The sequence below is a fragment of the Pseudochaenichthys georgianus genome, unplaced genomic scaffold (assembly GCF_902827115.2).
Source record: "Pseudochaenichthys georgianus unplaced genomic scaffold, fPseGeo1.2 scaffold_569_arrow_ctg1, whole genome shotgun sequence".
NCBI classification, from domain to species: Eukaryota; Metazoa; Chordata; class Actinopteri; order Perciformes; family Channichthyidae; genus Pseudochaenichthys; species Pseudochaenichthys georgianus.
Window position 1 is genome coordinate 55003 of NW_027263130.1, and position 12002 is coordinate 67004.

A 12002-nucleotide genomic window follows, 5' to 3' on the forward strand; every position below is an offset into this window, starting at 1 on the left:
GGTAGAAACTGTATGCATCTAAGGTTAATTTAAATTGGCTATGCTCAAGTATGTAGACAAGATAATGTCGAAGTAGTGTATGTGAAATCAACCTCACAATAAGATGTGTGTATATTACAATTATTAATGTTATATTTCAAGATGATTACTTAGATATTACAATATGGTTGATTGAGCTGGAGTTCATTATCGAGCTTACACGTTAACGTCACAGTCATCTGAAGAACGAACCCAAACCTTGTTGTTTTTATTAATTGCATTACCAAATGGGTATCAAATAAACAGTAAGCATTGGTAACACAACTTCAAAGTTACAGTAAAATAAAAAGGACCCTGACTCGGACAATACACAATCCAACATGTTCAACAGAAGAGAATCAGTTATATTGTTTGTACACATGGTACTTTACATATATATCTGTTTGTTTAAGGTGTCCAGGTGATGCAGACAGGCTGGACCAGAGAGTGAGAGACAGAACTGGACTCCTCACAGCAGTGAACTTCAGCACAGGTACAAAGACTATTTTCTTACTGTACAAAGAATCAAGAAAGATATTGGTTTAAATGAATGAAGTATTGACTTGAATACACTGATATACATTCCATTAAACAATACTAAATACCAGATCACCTACACATCAGTTAAGTTGAGGGTTTATTCCATGCAAAAAGTTACATTTAGATATTTAGCAATATGACTTTGTCAGCTTTCTAATGTAATGTATTGAAGGCAAAGATATTTAACACAGTGAGAACTGCTACTATTTATCTCTCAATATTGTCTGTAAAAACGTGGTAAAAGTTATTCTTGCAGTGAGACAACAGAGCAAGCTTCTACAGTTGCACTACGTTTTGTAACAGTTAAATATTATTTTGATAATAACATATATTTCAATGTTGATAAACTTCATACTGTTCATTCATAATCTGATTGTCTGTGTAGCCCACTGTTAAAATAAAATAAAAACATTACAATTACAAAATAATGATATCTACAGCCCCTAAACACACAAACACACCGCTTTCATAACTAACACACTTGTTCTGCAATAATATGTTTTATGTTTCCTGTCATTTTTGTTAGGAAAGGACATGCCTGAAAGACACGACATGTTCTCCTTCTCTGAGGGTCCAGAAGAACATCCAAGAGGATCATTAAAGGCTGATGTTATGAGATTTTAAGACCAGTACAGGACATTCACTAAGAAACTACTTTTATTGTAAACACAGTCAGCTGATCGAATGCAGCTATTTCCACATCTACACTCCATCCGCTGATTATTTCTATTTGCCTCACTTTATGAGCTTCACATCACTTGTGCCTTGAACCGCAGAGTTTGCAACGTCACAAATAAATGGGGCCAATCTTCAGTCAGATGTGAATGTGTAATCTAACATTTTCAGTAAGAATAATGGACAAAAGGAATGCAAATACAAATACAATTTATTGAAATGTGAACCAAAAGTTAATCAAATGTTTTAAATAAAAAGCACATATGGACAGAAGGTGTAAACCTATTAAATGTATAAGTAAACACATTTAGTCAAATAAAGTGACAGACTAGGCCTGTGCAGTTGGTATCAGCTTTGCCCAGCATGGGCTCCTCCATCAGCCCTGGTCCTTCTCGCAGAGGAAAGACCCTCAGTCCTCTCCAAACCAACAGACAGGTCGTCCATCACACGGAGGTTTCTCCCTGAAGTCTCTGCAGCTCTCTGGACACCAGGCTCAATCCGTCCACACTGAATATGAGAGCGGGAAAATGAAAATAATAAATACTTTAGACATTAAGAAACATAAAGTTGACTGTTGAGTTGCTCAGTTTTTTTAGATTGTCAATATTATTACTGTATAACTAATATCTCAGGTTAAGAGGCACATTCAAATAAAGATTGGTCTTTAAATACATTTTGTCTTTTGAATTGTTTGTCTAAAGTCAAGGATCTAGAACTGGTACTTAGTTTGAATAATACAGTCTGGTTATTATGCTGTTTGGAGGAGGCCTCACAGGTAAGAGCACTAACTAGCTAACATCACATGTACCTTAGCTTGACTTAAATGTATAGTTAAGTGATATCAAAATAGAAATAACTAATGTCATGCAAACATTAATATATGCTTGATTCCAGTGTTGAATTTAGCACAATTGCATACAAACATTAAGGGGTTTTAAGATTCTGAAGTATTATGCTAAAAACTCAATAACTTAGATTATTATTTATAGTTTTGCTGAATAGTTTCAAGGCCGCTTACCTTAGAAACGTAAAATGCGACGGCAGCGTGCAGATGGGGAGCATGTTAGCTTAGCTTGGTAGCTTCAGCTAGCTCTGGAACTTCCAGCTCAGTGGCAGCAGGTCCCGCCTCGGCTCCGCCTCTTTGCCCTTATTTGGAGCAGGCTGGAGAAGGCGGGAGTTGAACTCTGACGTCACTGTTGAGCCGTTAGTGGCCGACTCCGCCTACTAAGGGCTTCACGGCAACTCTGCAGAATCCTATGGGTGACGTCACGGACCCTACGTCCATTTATATATACAGTCTATGGTCGGGACCTAACGTTTTCTCTTTGGAGAGAGGGACACCTAACTCCTGACGCAGTGTTTAAGCTTGGCCAGTGAGATCCCTGAGCTGTCCTGTGGTGGGTCTATGGGGAGGAGTCGTCCAGTAGGTGAAGGACGGAGGGGATTCTGACGATGTTCAGCAGGATCCAGCAGAGCGCTTCCGAGAAGGAATTGAAGATGCAGGGGCTGCTTCTGCGAACGGCGAAAATAGAGTTTGGACTCCCACTTAATACCGAACGAATTCCACTGAGACGGATGAATGAGGATGATTTTGAAGGCATCGGTAATGTCCGCTTTGGAGAGCCGAGCTCCGTGCCCTGTGAACTTGATCATCTTTATTGCATTATCCACTGAGGCATGGTGAAGGGAGAACTGATCTGGAGGGATGATGCTATTGAGGCTGCGGAATGGCCGGAGCGGGGAGCGGACAGATCGAAAATCAGCCTTTTATTTACGTGTGGCTTATTCCGATGGAATTTGAACGGAACACTGAGAAGGGGGAGGAGCTAAAAGGGCCGATTATATATCCTTTGAGAAGTTCTTTGTTGATGAGCTGGGAAACTATGTTGGGTTCTTTAGCGGCTGACTGTAAGTTTCTTGCTACGAAAGTCACTGTGGCAGATGGGAGGACCCCTACCCTGAAGCCTTGGGAGAGCCCTGACAGGAGATAGTCAACAAACACGGAATCTGGGTGAGTAGATAGCGCAGCTGCTAGCTGAGGGATGATAATGGGAGTGGAGGGGTGATATTCCGATTTTTTTTCTTTTTTTCTTTCCCCCTTCACGAGGTTTCTGGCGCAGTGCTACTGTGACGGCCCGTCCACACGGTGGCGTGCGTTAAAGCTTCCAACGCTCCTGCCCATTCACTTTGAATAGGGTGACGTCACTTTTAGCAGAACTGTATTTTGGGAAGCGACGTGGAGCGTTGCTGGCGTTGCTCGCTTCAAAAGTTGAGCAATGTTCAATTATTATTATTATTTATTTATTTATTATTTTTTATTTTATTTGGTGCCTCGGCAGAAGCGTCAGCCAATGAGATCCCGTTTATGCAAATCTGCCAGTACAAGCGCTAGCCAGTCAAACCGCGTGTATGCTGGGAGAGACTACGCAGGTCATTTCCTCATATTCCAAAAAATTGAGAGAAAATTCATTATAGCGGTAGTGAATCACCCGGTGCTGAATGATCAGTCTCTGTTCATCTACCGGGATACAAACCAGAGGAGCGAGGCATGGAGGGAGGTGGCAGAGACAGTGGGTGACAGGTTTTCACCTGTAGGAGAGATTTTTTTTTTTTTTTTTTTCCAGTTTACTTCGTTTTAACATTGCTATTGCTTTGTATGTCGGGGGAAAGAGATTCATGTGATTGGTTGTTGGTCACGTTGCTCGCAAGAAAAATACAAATAAATCCCCAAGCTTCAGACACGCCGACCGCCAACGTCAACGCACAATGCTGTGCGGACCAGTAGCGTAGGCAGAAATGTACTTTAGGGTGGGCCTGTAAAAATATAGGGTGGGACAGATTTTTCTTCTGCGCATCAGAAGCTAACAACAGTCCCGCCGGTACCAGATTACTTTTAGAATACTTCCTTTCTTCTCTTTCCTCTTCTTTTCTTCTTTTCTTTCCTTCTTCTTCTTTTTTCTTTGGAATACTTTCTTTTCCATAACAGATGGGTATGTTTTGGTGAACGGGAGACACGTATTTTACTGTTTTAATGGCTTATCAAGAGCACAACACAACATCTTAGTGTCATTCTGGACAGCTCTCTCATCTGCACCCCACATACAAACTCACCCATACTGCATTCTTGTACTGTCTTAAAACCTTTCCTTGGAATATATTATGCATTGTAAGGTGTCCTTGGGTGCTTTGAAAGGCGCCCCTAAATAGAATGAATTATCATTATTATTTATTATCTGAAACGATGTAATAACTTTTTTCAGTCACTTGCCCTATGCATTCAGCAGGCCATTCACTTTGATTTGATCCCGTTATAAATGTCATCATTTCGACAATAAATAAATGCTACATAAACGTTATCTTCCACGTTTTATCTAACCATCTCCGTTTCAATATATTTTGAAAGAGAACTCTCTCATCTGCGTGCGGGGGCGGGGCCTCACAGACACGCTGCATCTCTCGCTCACAGACACGCTGCAGCGCTGTGCAGTGTGCACACGGTTCTGCCGTTAATGAATATTACATTTTGTGAGGAAACTTTTCAACCAATAATTCCAATAAGTATTCACTTCAGGTTTACGAAAGTAACTGACTCAGATTACTCGTTTTTCAAATGTAATGCCCGCTGAATATACTTGATTTTTTGTATTTCTGATTACGTAACGCCGTTACATGTATTCCGTTACAACCCAACCCTGTGTAAGGGTGAGTGCAAACATTTTCGTTAACACTAGTACCTGACCTGAGTGCCACGGAAGTCGAAGCTCCTTTGACGGAGTCTTCCGGGGCCTGGAGGCGAGCATCGATAGCTATCATGGAGCTAGCCAGGGATTGCAGGGAGCCGGCCACGCTACTCTCCATTAGGGGTGTGTTAGTGACGCTCCCGGACTGGCGAGCCTGGGAAGGGGTGGATTTTGGAGGTGGACGGGATCCTGGAGGGCTCGACTTCCTGCCCTTTTTTATTATTACCTCCGCGGCTGCGGCCGCGTCCTCGCCCTGCTCTCTGGGAAGCTGACTGGAGCTGCTGCCCCGGACTGGGGAGCTGTGCTGGAGACCTGATCCGAGAGCTCTCGGAGCTGCGAGAGAGTGAGGCCTGGGGCTGTGGGGATGCCCTGCTGCAGGAGCCGGGCGATGAGGAAGTCTGCCTCTGGTGATAGGCCGCTGTGGGGAGCCGAACCGGGCTCGAATAATTCCATACTAGGTTCGTGATCTGAATTGTCCGAGTTGGACATCTTGAGCTAGTTTTTCTTGTGCTTTTTTTTTTCTTTTTTTTCTCACGAGGAGGAGTATTGTAGTACTGCTACTGTTTGCGGTCATCTGCAAATGACAACTGACAGGGAGGAAGAGCAGGAATTTAAGGAATTTAGCATGTGCAGCTATTGGCTGCTGAGGGGTGACGCCCTGATATTTAATGAGGGGGGAAGGGAGCCATCGAGTGACGTGTAAGTGACTCGTGTTAGGTCTTCCTTATTGAACTTGCGCAAAGCTTCATGAGAAAGTTGGTTCATTGTAATCCTGTCTTCTCTCTCAGAAAAATAATTGCTATTCATATTTTGCAGCAGAAGCTGTTCAAAGTGGATGAAAGACTGAAGGTTAGCCTTTTTCTTTATCTTATGAACCTGAATTCTTCTTCTGAACATCTCTTTCATTTTGTTGTTTGCTATGAAACAGTATTTTAAGATACGAAAACTTTGTAGATAAAGATGTATCACCTAAATGAGGAGCATACACTTATTTGTATTTATTTATTCATTTGTTTAACAGGGACAGTGCACATTAATTAACATTCCTGTAAATGTGCCAGAGTTAGCAAAGAGGCTATTTTTCATCTGTTGTCCCTGGACAGATTTGATAAGTGAACCTAAAACAAATTTCATTTAAACAAGTAAATACAATCAAATTAAAACATGCAACATACATTACTGGAATACTTAAATAAATAAAAAGACAGAACAATAAAACTAAACAAAAGAACATGTTGTGACGACCCCTCCCCCCTTCTGCCTTGCTGTCCTCTGGCAGGTACTGGGAGTGTCGTCCTGTTTGTGACCGCCCATCTAGAGGCGGAGCCTCAAGAAGGCATAAAGGCTTGCCCAGCTGGGAGGTTCACTTTCTGATCCTCATCCTTCCACCTGTGTTTGTATTTTCACAAATAGAATAAAGATTTCACAAATCTCAAACTGTGTTATAAATAATCTTTAGACCCTCTGGGATAATCCAGTCCAGATTTGATGAGTGTAGGTCTAGTGGTTTTAGATCAGGACCTGGTCTAATGTGGTGAAGATGCGAAAAAAGCACTGAAATCTCCCTTTTTTTATTTTCACAAATAGAATGAAGGTTTCACAAATCTCAAACTGGGTTATAAAGAATCTTTAGACTATCTAGGATAATCCAGTCCAAATAAATCGGCTATGCAGCGATTTAAGAGGTTCAAACACGGAGGATTGTTCGCTCAGCGCTGTAAATTAAATGTCCCTTAACTTTCCCCTTAACTGCCGAATCGGATGCTCTGAATCGGAAGCCAACTTCAGCGTCGTCCTGAGAGGAGACAATGAGGGAAGATGAAGATGAGACACAAGTGCAGGTAACTTGGCTAGTTCACAATATCATACCCCAAATGTTTCACAGGTAGCCAAGGCTGCTAGCGAGCTGTTTTTATTTGATTTATTGTAACATTTGCTAGCAAATAATTGCACAATTGTAGATTTCTGTTTATACATTTTGATTCCATTATGCTTGTTATTTGTTAGGATTTGTAACATGTTAAGTCAGTGTCTACACTTGTGTTCAATAAGCTAATTCAGTGTTTCTCAGACTTTTTCTGTCATTCCCCACTTTGAACAGGTGGGCCTTTTCAAGCCCCACCTGTTCCTTATCGCTCCAATAAAATGGTAGGCCAAGCTTAAAATTGTCACGTGTATCGTTCTATAACAGGGGTCTCCAACCTTTTTTAGGATGAGAGCTACTTTCAAAAAATAAAACAAGTCGTGAGCTACTTTTACTCCTCTTTTTTGTTTTTTTTCAGTGTATATATTTAGCACATTTTAACATTATTATATGCTACCTTTAACCTTTGTGTGCTGTTTGGGTCTGTGGGACCCGTTTTCAGTGTTTACTAAAATAAAATGTATGCAATTTCATTATTTAACCTGCTTTATTTGGTGGTGGACGTCACATCCTCTGGGTCCGGGGGCATGCACCCCCAGGAAGATTTTTTTTAAATGTTGAAGTTAAATGCATCAATCTGGTGCACTTTGAGCTAGGGCTGCTCAATTCATCGTATTTTAATCGCAATTACGTTTTTGGCTTGCAACGATTATGAAAACAACATAATCTAAATAAAACGATTTTTATTTTTTTTAAATAGGTTTTTCAGTTGAATTATACTTAAAGTTCAGGGTAATCCACTGTTAAAAACATACTTTTCAAATTATTTTCTTCAATAAATTGATGTTTTCAAAGTAAATGGTTAATCGTTTTTAATAATCGTGATATCAATTATTGACCCAAATAATCGAGATTATAATTTTTGCCATAATGGAGCAGCCCTACTTTGAACCCAACATGAATGTATGGATACAGCTCTCAACTCTCAGATGAAAGGGAGCTGTATACTTTTCAATAATCCAAACATCTTTAGAATATGATCACAACAAATCATTTAAACTTGTTTATTCTTATCTTATGTTACCTAGTTTGCATCCTTTCTTTTTATTTATGCATATTTGACTAATCCCTCCCCTTTTAAACTTTTTACTGTCCTATAGCACACATTGGAATGATTTCTTACTTTATTTTTTACAACTTTATTAAATAGATAAAGGTGTGCTCTCTCTTGCTCTCTCGCTCTCTCTCTCTCTCGCTCCACATTACTTTTCTTCCCGACTGCAATGCTGTTGTGTGTGTCTGTGAGAGCCTTTCACATGTGTGTATGAAAGATTTTTACCAGTGGCGAGCCTGTGTCTGAGGGCCTAAGAGATTCTACAAAATAATATTTAAAAACATTAAAACAAATTATATTTTCGTTCCTACCCTCACCTATGGTCATGAAGGATGGGTCATGACCGAAAGAACGAGATCGCGGATACAAGCGGCCGAGATGGGTTTCCTCCGCCGGGTGGCTGGTGTCTCCCTTAGAGATAAGGTGAGAAGTTCGGTCATCAGGGAGGGACTCGGAGTTGAGCCGCTCCTCCTTCGCGTCGAAAGAAGCCAGTTGAGGTGGTTCGGGCACCTAGTTAGGATGCCACCTGGGCGCCTCCCTAGGGAGGTGTTCCAGGCACGTCCAGCTGGGAAGAGACCAAGGGGTAGACCTAGGACCAGGTGGAGGGATTATATCTCTTCGCTGGCCTGGGAGCGCCTTGGGATCCCCCAGTCAGAGCTGGTTGATGTCGCCAGGGAAAAGAAAGTTTGGGGCTCTCTGCTGGAACTGCTACCCCCGCGACCCGACCACGGATAAGCGGGAGAAGATGGATGGATGGATGGATATTTTTCTTTATATATATTTTTTAAATATGTTTTTAGTAATATTTGTCATTAGTTTTACCAAAAATAACTTGATTAAATTGTATTTAAAATAACATTTCCAAAGAAATATAAATCCTTTGAATCTGCCTATTCAGTTTCTGTTTGAATGTGAAGGGTTAAATGAAAGAAGCTGTGTCTGCGAGGTGAAGACAGGAGCTGATTGGACCGCCAGCTATGAATTCACAGAGGGCCAGCTATAGAGAGGCGAAGTCACGCCCATCTACTTCCGGTCCATGGGACCCTGGAAGTGAAAAATTATACATTGAATTCAATGGAGAAAGAAAACTTATCTTTTGATCCCGTTTGAATTGGGCCACGAACTACACATATGATGTTTGTCAATCTTAATCAATCATTTCCATGTCAAAAAAGTCACATTTTGTCATAAAACTGCTGAAATATAAGACTATGAAAAATACGCGACTACAAAGACTACAAATCCCATTCTGGGTCGCGTAAGTGATGTCATAGGCGATAATGCTCCAAGACTGGTTGCGACTCGCAATTAAAGCAAAGAAGAAGAAGATCTCATAACTGATGTATTCCCTCCAATACATATAAGAGATTGCTCCAATACATTCACTTTTACAAGATGCCTGTGTACTTTGTACCAGGTTGTAATCACAAAAGTGATCATACTACTTGCTCGTTCTATCGCTTCCCGTCTGATGAAAGGACCAGGAGTCGTTGGACCAAACATATCAGGTAATACACATGTTTTGCATGGAACATAGTCAAGTTAGCTACCTAGCTAGTAGCGAGCACGTTAGTTAGCATCACATTACTTAGCCTTGTCATTTGTATTAGCCTCAACATGGAGTAAACCAAAATGTAAGAGTAGTCATGATGGTAAGTATTTTGTGAAACATTTGAAGAGTAGCCTATCGCCCCCTCCACCAGGTGCTAAGGGGGCGGGAGGTAGGCTAACGCCACATTAGCATCGGCGATCTTTTCTACTTAATGCTATCTGCACAAATGGTTAACATTGAACATTAAAAGATCAGGCAGTTCAGGGAGAGTCGAAGGAAGGCAGGCAGGCAGCTTAGCATGACATTCTTCTGGACGTGTTTCATTGTGATGATAGTGAGGGTGAGTCAATCTGTTTGTTGGAAAGACAGTAGTTGAGTGATTACTGAGAGAAAATTATTAAAAGAGATAATTATTCAAAGTGTTGTTACTTCAAAGTGTTGTTACTGACCTTTTTCTCTTTTATTTTCTTTACCTCACCTGTAACTGCTGAGACCCTGAGGAACATGCACACTGGACTGACCTGCTCTGGCAACCTGATTTCCACTGTACGTAATAGTATTTGGTTATTGTATATTATTTATATACATCAAAGGCACAATGCACCCCCCAGAGACACACATGTATTGAGTGTGATATTTTGCATAGGTCATGTGAAATCATCTTTACCAGAGCCATAGAGAGATAAGAGTTACGACACTCTTTGATGTCGCCGCCAGCCGGTCACGTGGTTTATGTATGCCGGGATAGTTCAAAACGCACTTCCGTGGCAATGCTTCTCTATGGAAAAAACAGCACAAACATGGTCAAAATAGTCATAGATTAAACCAACGCTGTTATTTTTTAAAGATTGCTTTCATATTTACATGATTACACTTTGGATTGGCACTATTTACAAGTTTCGTTATTTAACGATATTTTGAGGGGAAAGTGTGGTAGCACAAGCAGGCTATGTTGCTGTCACTGTCAGGGCAGTCACGTCCGTAGTATAGTTGCGCTGCACTGTCATGTTCTTCATTGGGACAGACAGACAGCAGCGATTGCGTTATTGAATGGTAAATATATATATTAAAAAAACACACACACACCCAAGTACTTTTTCAGCTGTAATTGCATTATTGCATACTTTTTATTGACAGTTTTGCATTTGGAGAGTGCAGCATCTGATATTTAAGAAGTGTGTTACATTTGAAATGGCAGAAAGTCTTGTTGCAATTTCCAGATATTAAAAGAGGTCCCTTGAGTTTCTCTGGTAATTATCAATAGTAGCAGTTAAGTGAATACTGTTCAAACAATACTTGTGTTTGTGTTTTATATTGATTTCTCTGTTTTATCCTTTCATAAAGGTGAGGACTAAAATGGCTATAAACAAGGGCTGTTTAGAGTAAACAGGGTTTTATTGCCCTATGGGGGAGGTGTAGGTATGCAGGACAGGGTGCTAGCCGTGGGAGAGTATATTCTGCTTAAGATCTCTAGCAGGTCATGTTTCAGGGAAGTCTACATATCTTGAATAGTATATGTGTGGGTTTAATTACTTTGTATTCTGTGTAAACCAGAAGTTGGAGATATGAGAGATGAAATCACTGTGGTCTCTGGAATGTGGGGGGATGTGTGTGTGGAGGCTGCAGAAATAGGAGACAGTGAATGTCAGAGGTGTTTGTTTGAGATGACCGGAAAAGACGACCAGTTAAACTCCACCCCTTCCTGTTTCTGTTGGTATGAAAGCCTATTCAGCTTTTTGTTCTGCCTCTCTCTTCTCGCGCCGCCCGGACCGGAAGGTCGTGGCAGCCCGTGAACAAGGGCCAGGAGTAGGCATATTCCTGACATTACGCATATGATATGATATGGCTTTGTATGGTAATGTATTGATTGTATTGCATTGTCATATTACCATTAAAGTAGATTATTGTTTACCGGATACTTGTATGCTCTGGATTCCTTCCTGTATGATAACCAGCTTGTTAGGGACGCGCGGAGATTTGGAAAGCGGACAAGTTATCCACCAAAATCTCTATCAAATGGTGACCCGACGTGCCTGATAAACAATGCTGAGGAAGAATCCGGACGACCGGAATGGGTCGGGAACAAACGCTTTCAAACATCTCAGACAATCAGCAGGGCCCTGCAAAACAAGACAAAAGGTACCAGACAACTGTTAAGAAAATCAACTGTCTGTAATTGGATATACTAAAACTTTAGGATTGTCTGTAGGCGTTTCACAGTGTTTTTAAAGTTTAAATGGAATATACAATGCATATTTTACTATGTTAGGAAAGTTATATACAACACGTGAACGTTGATCGCCAGGTAGACAGAAAGTCCGGCGTAACGTAAATAGAGCAGTTTGGCGTGGACCTACAGGTATACTTATTCCTGAGTGGCGTGGAAACGGTGCAGTTTGTGGGTTGCGAGGTTATATTTCTGCACGACAAAACCTGGAAACTCGATATTTTAGATCGGGTCGCTGTTTAAAACTGGGGTTAAATAACAGACCAAGGCTG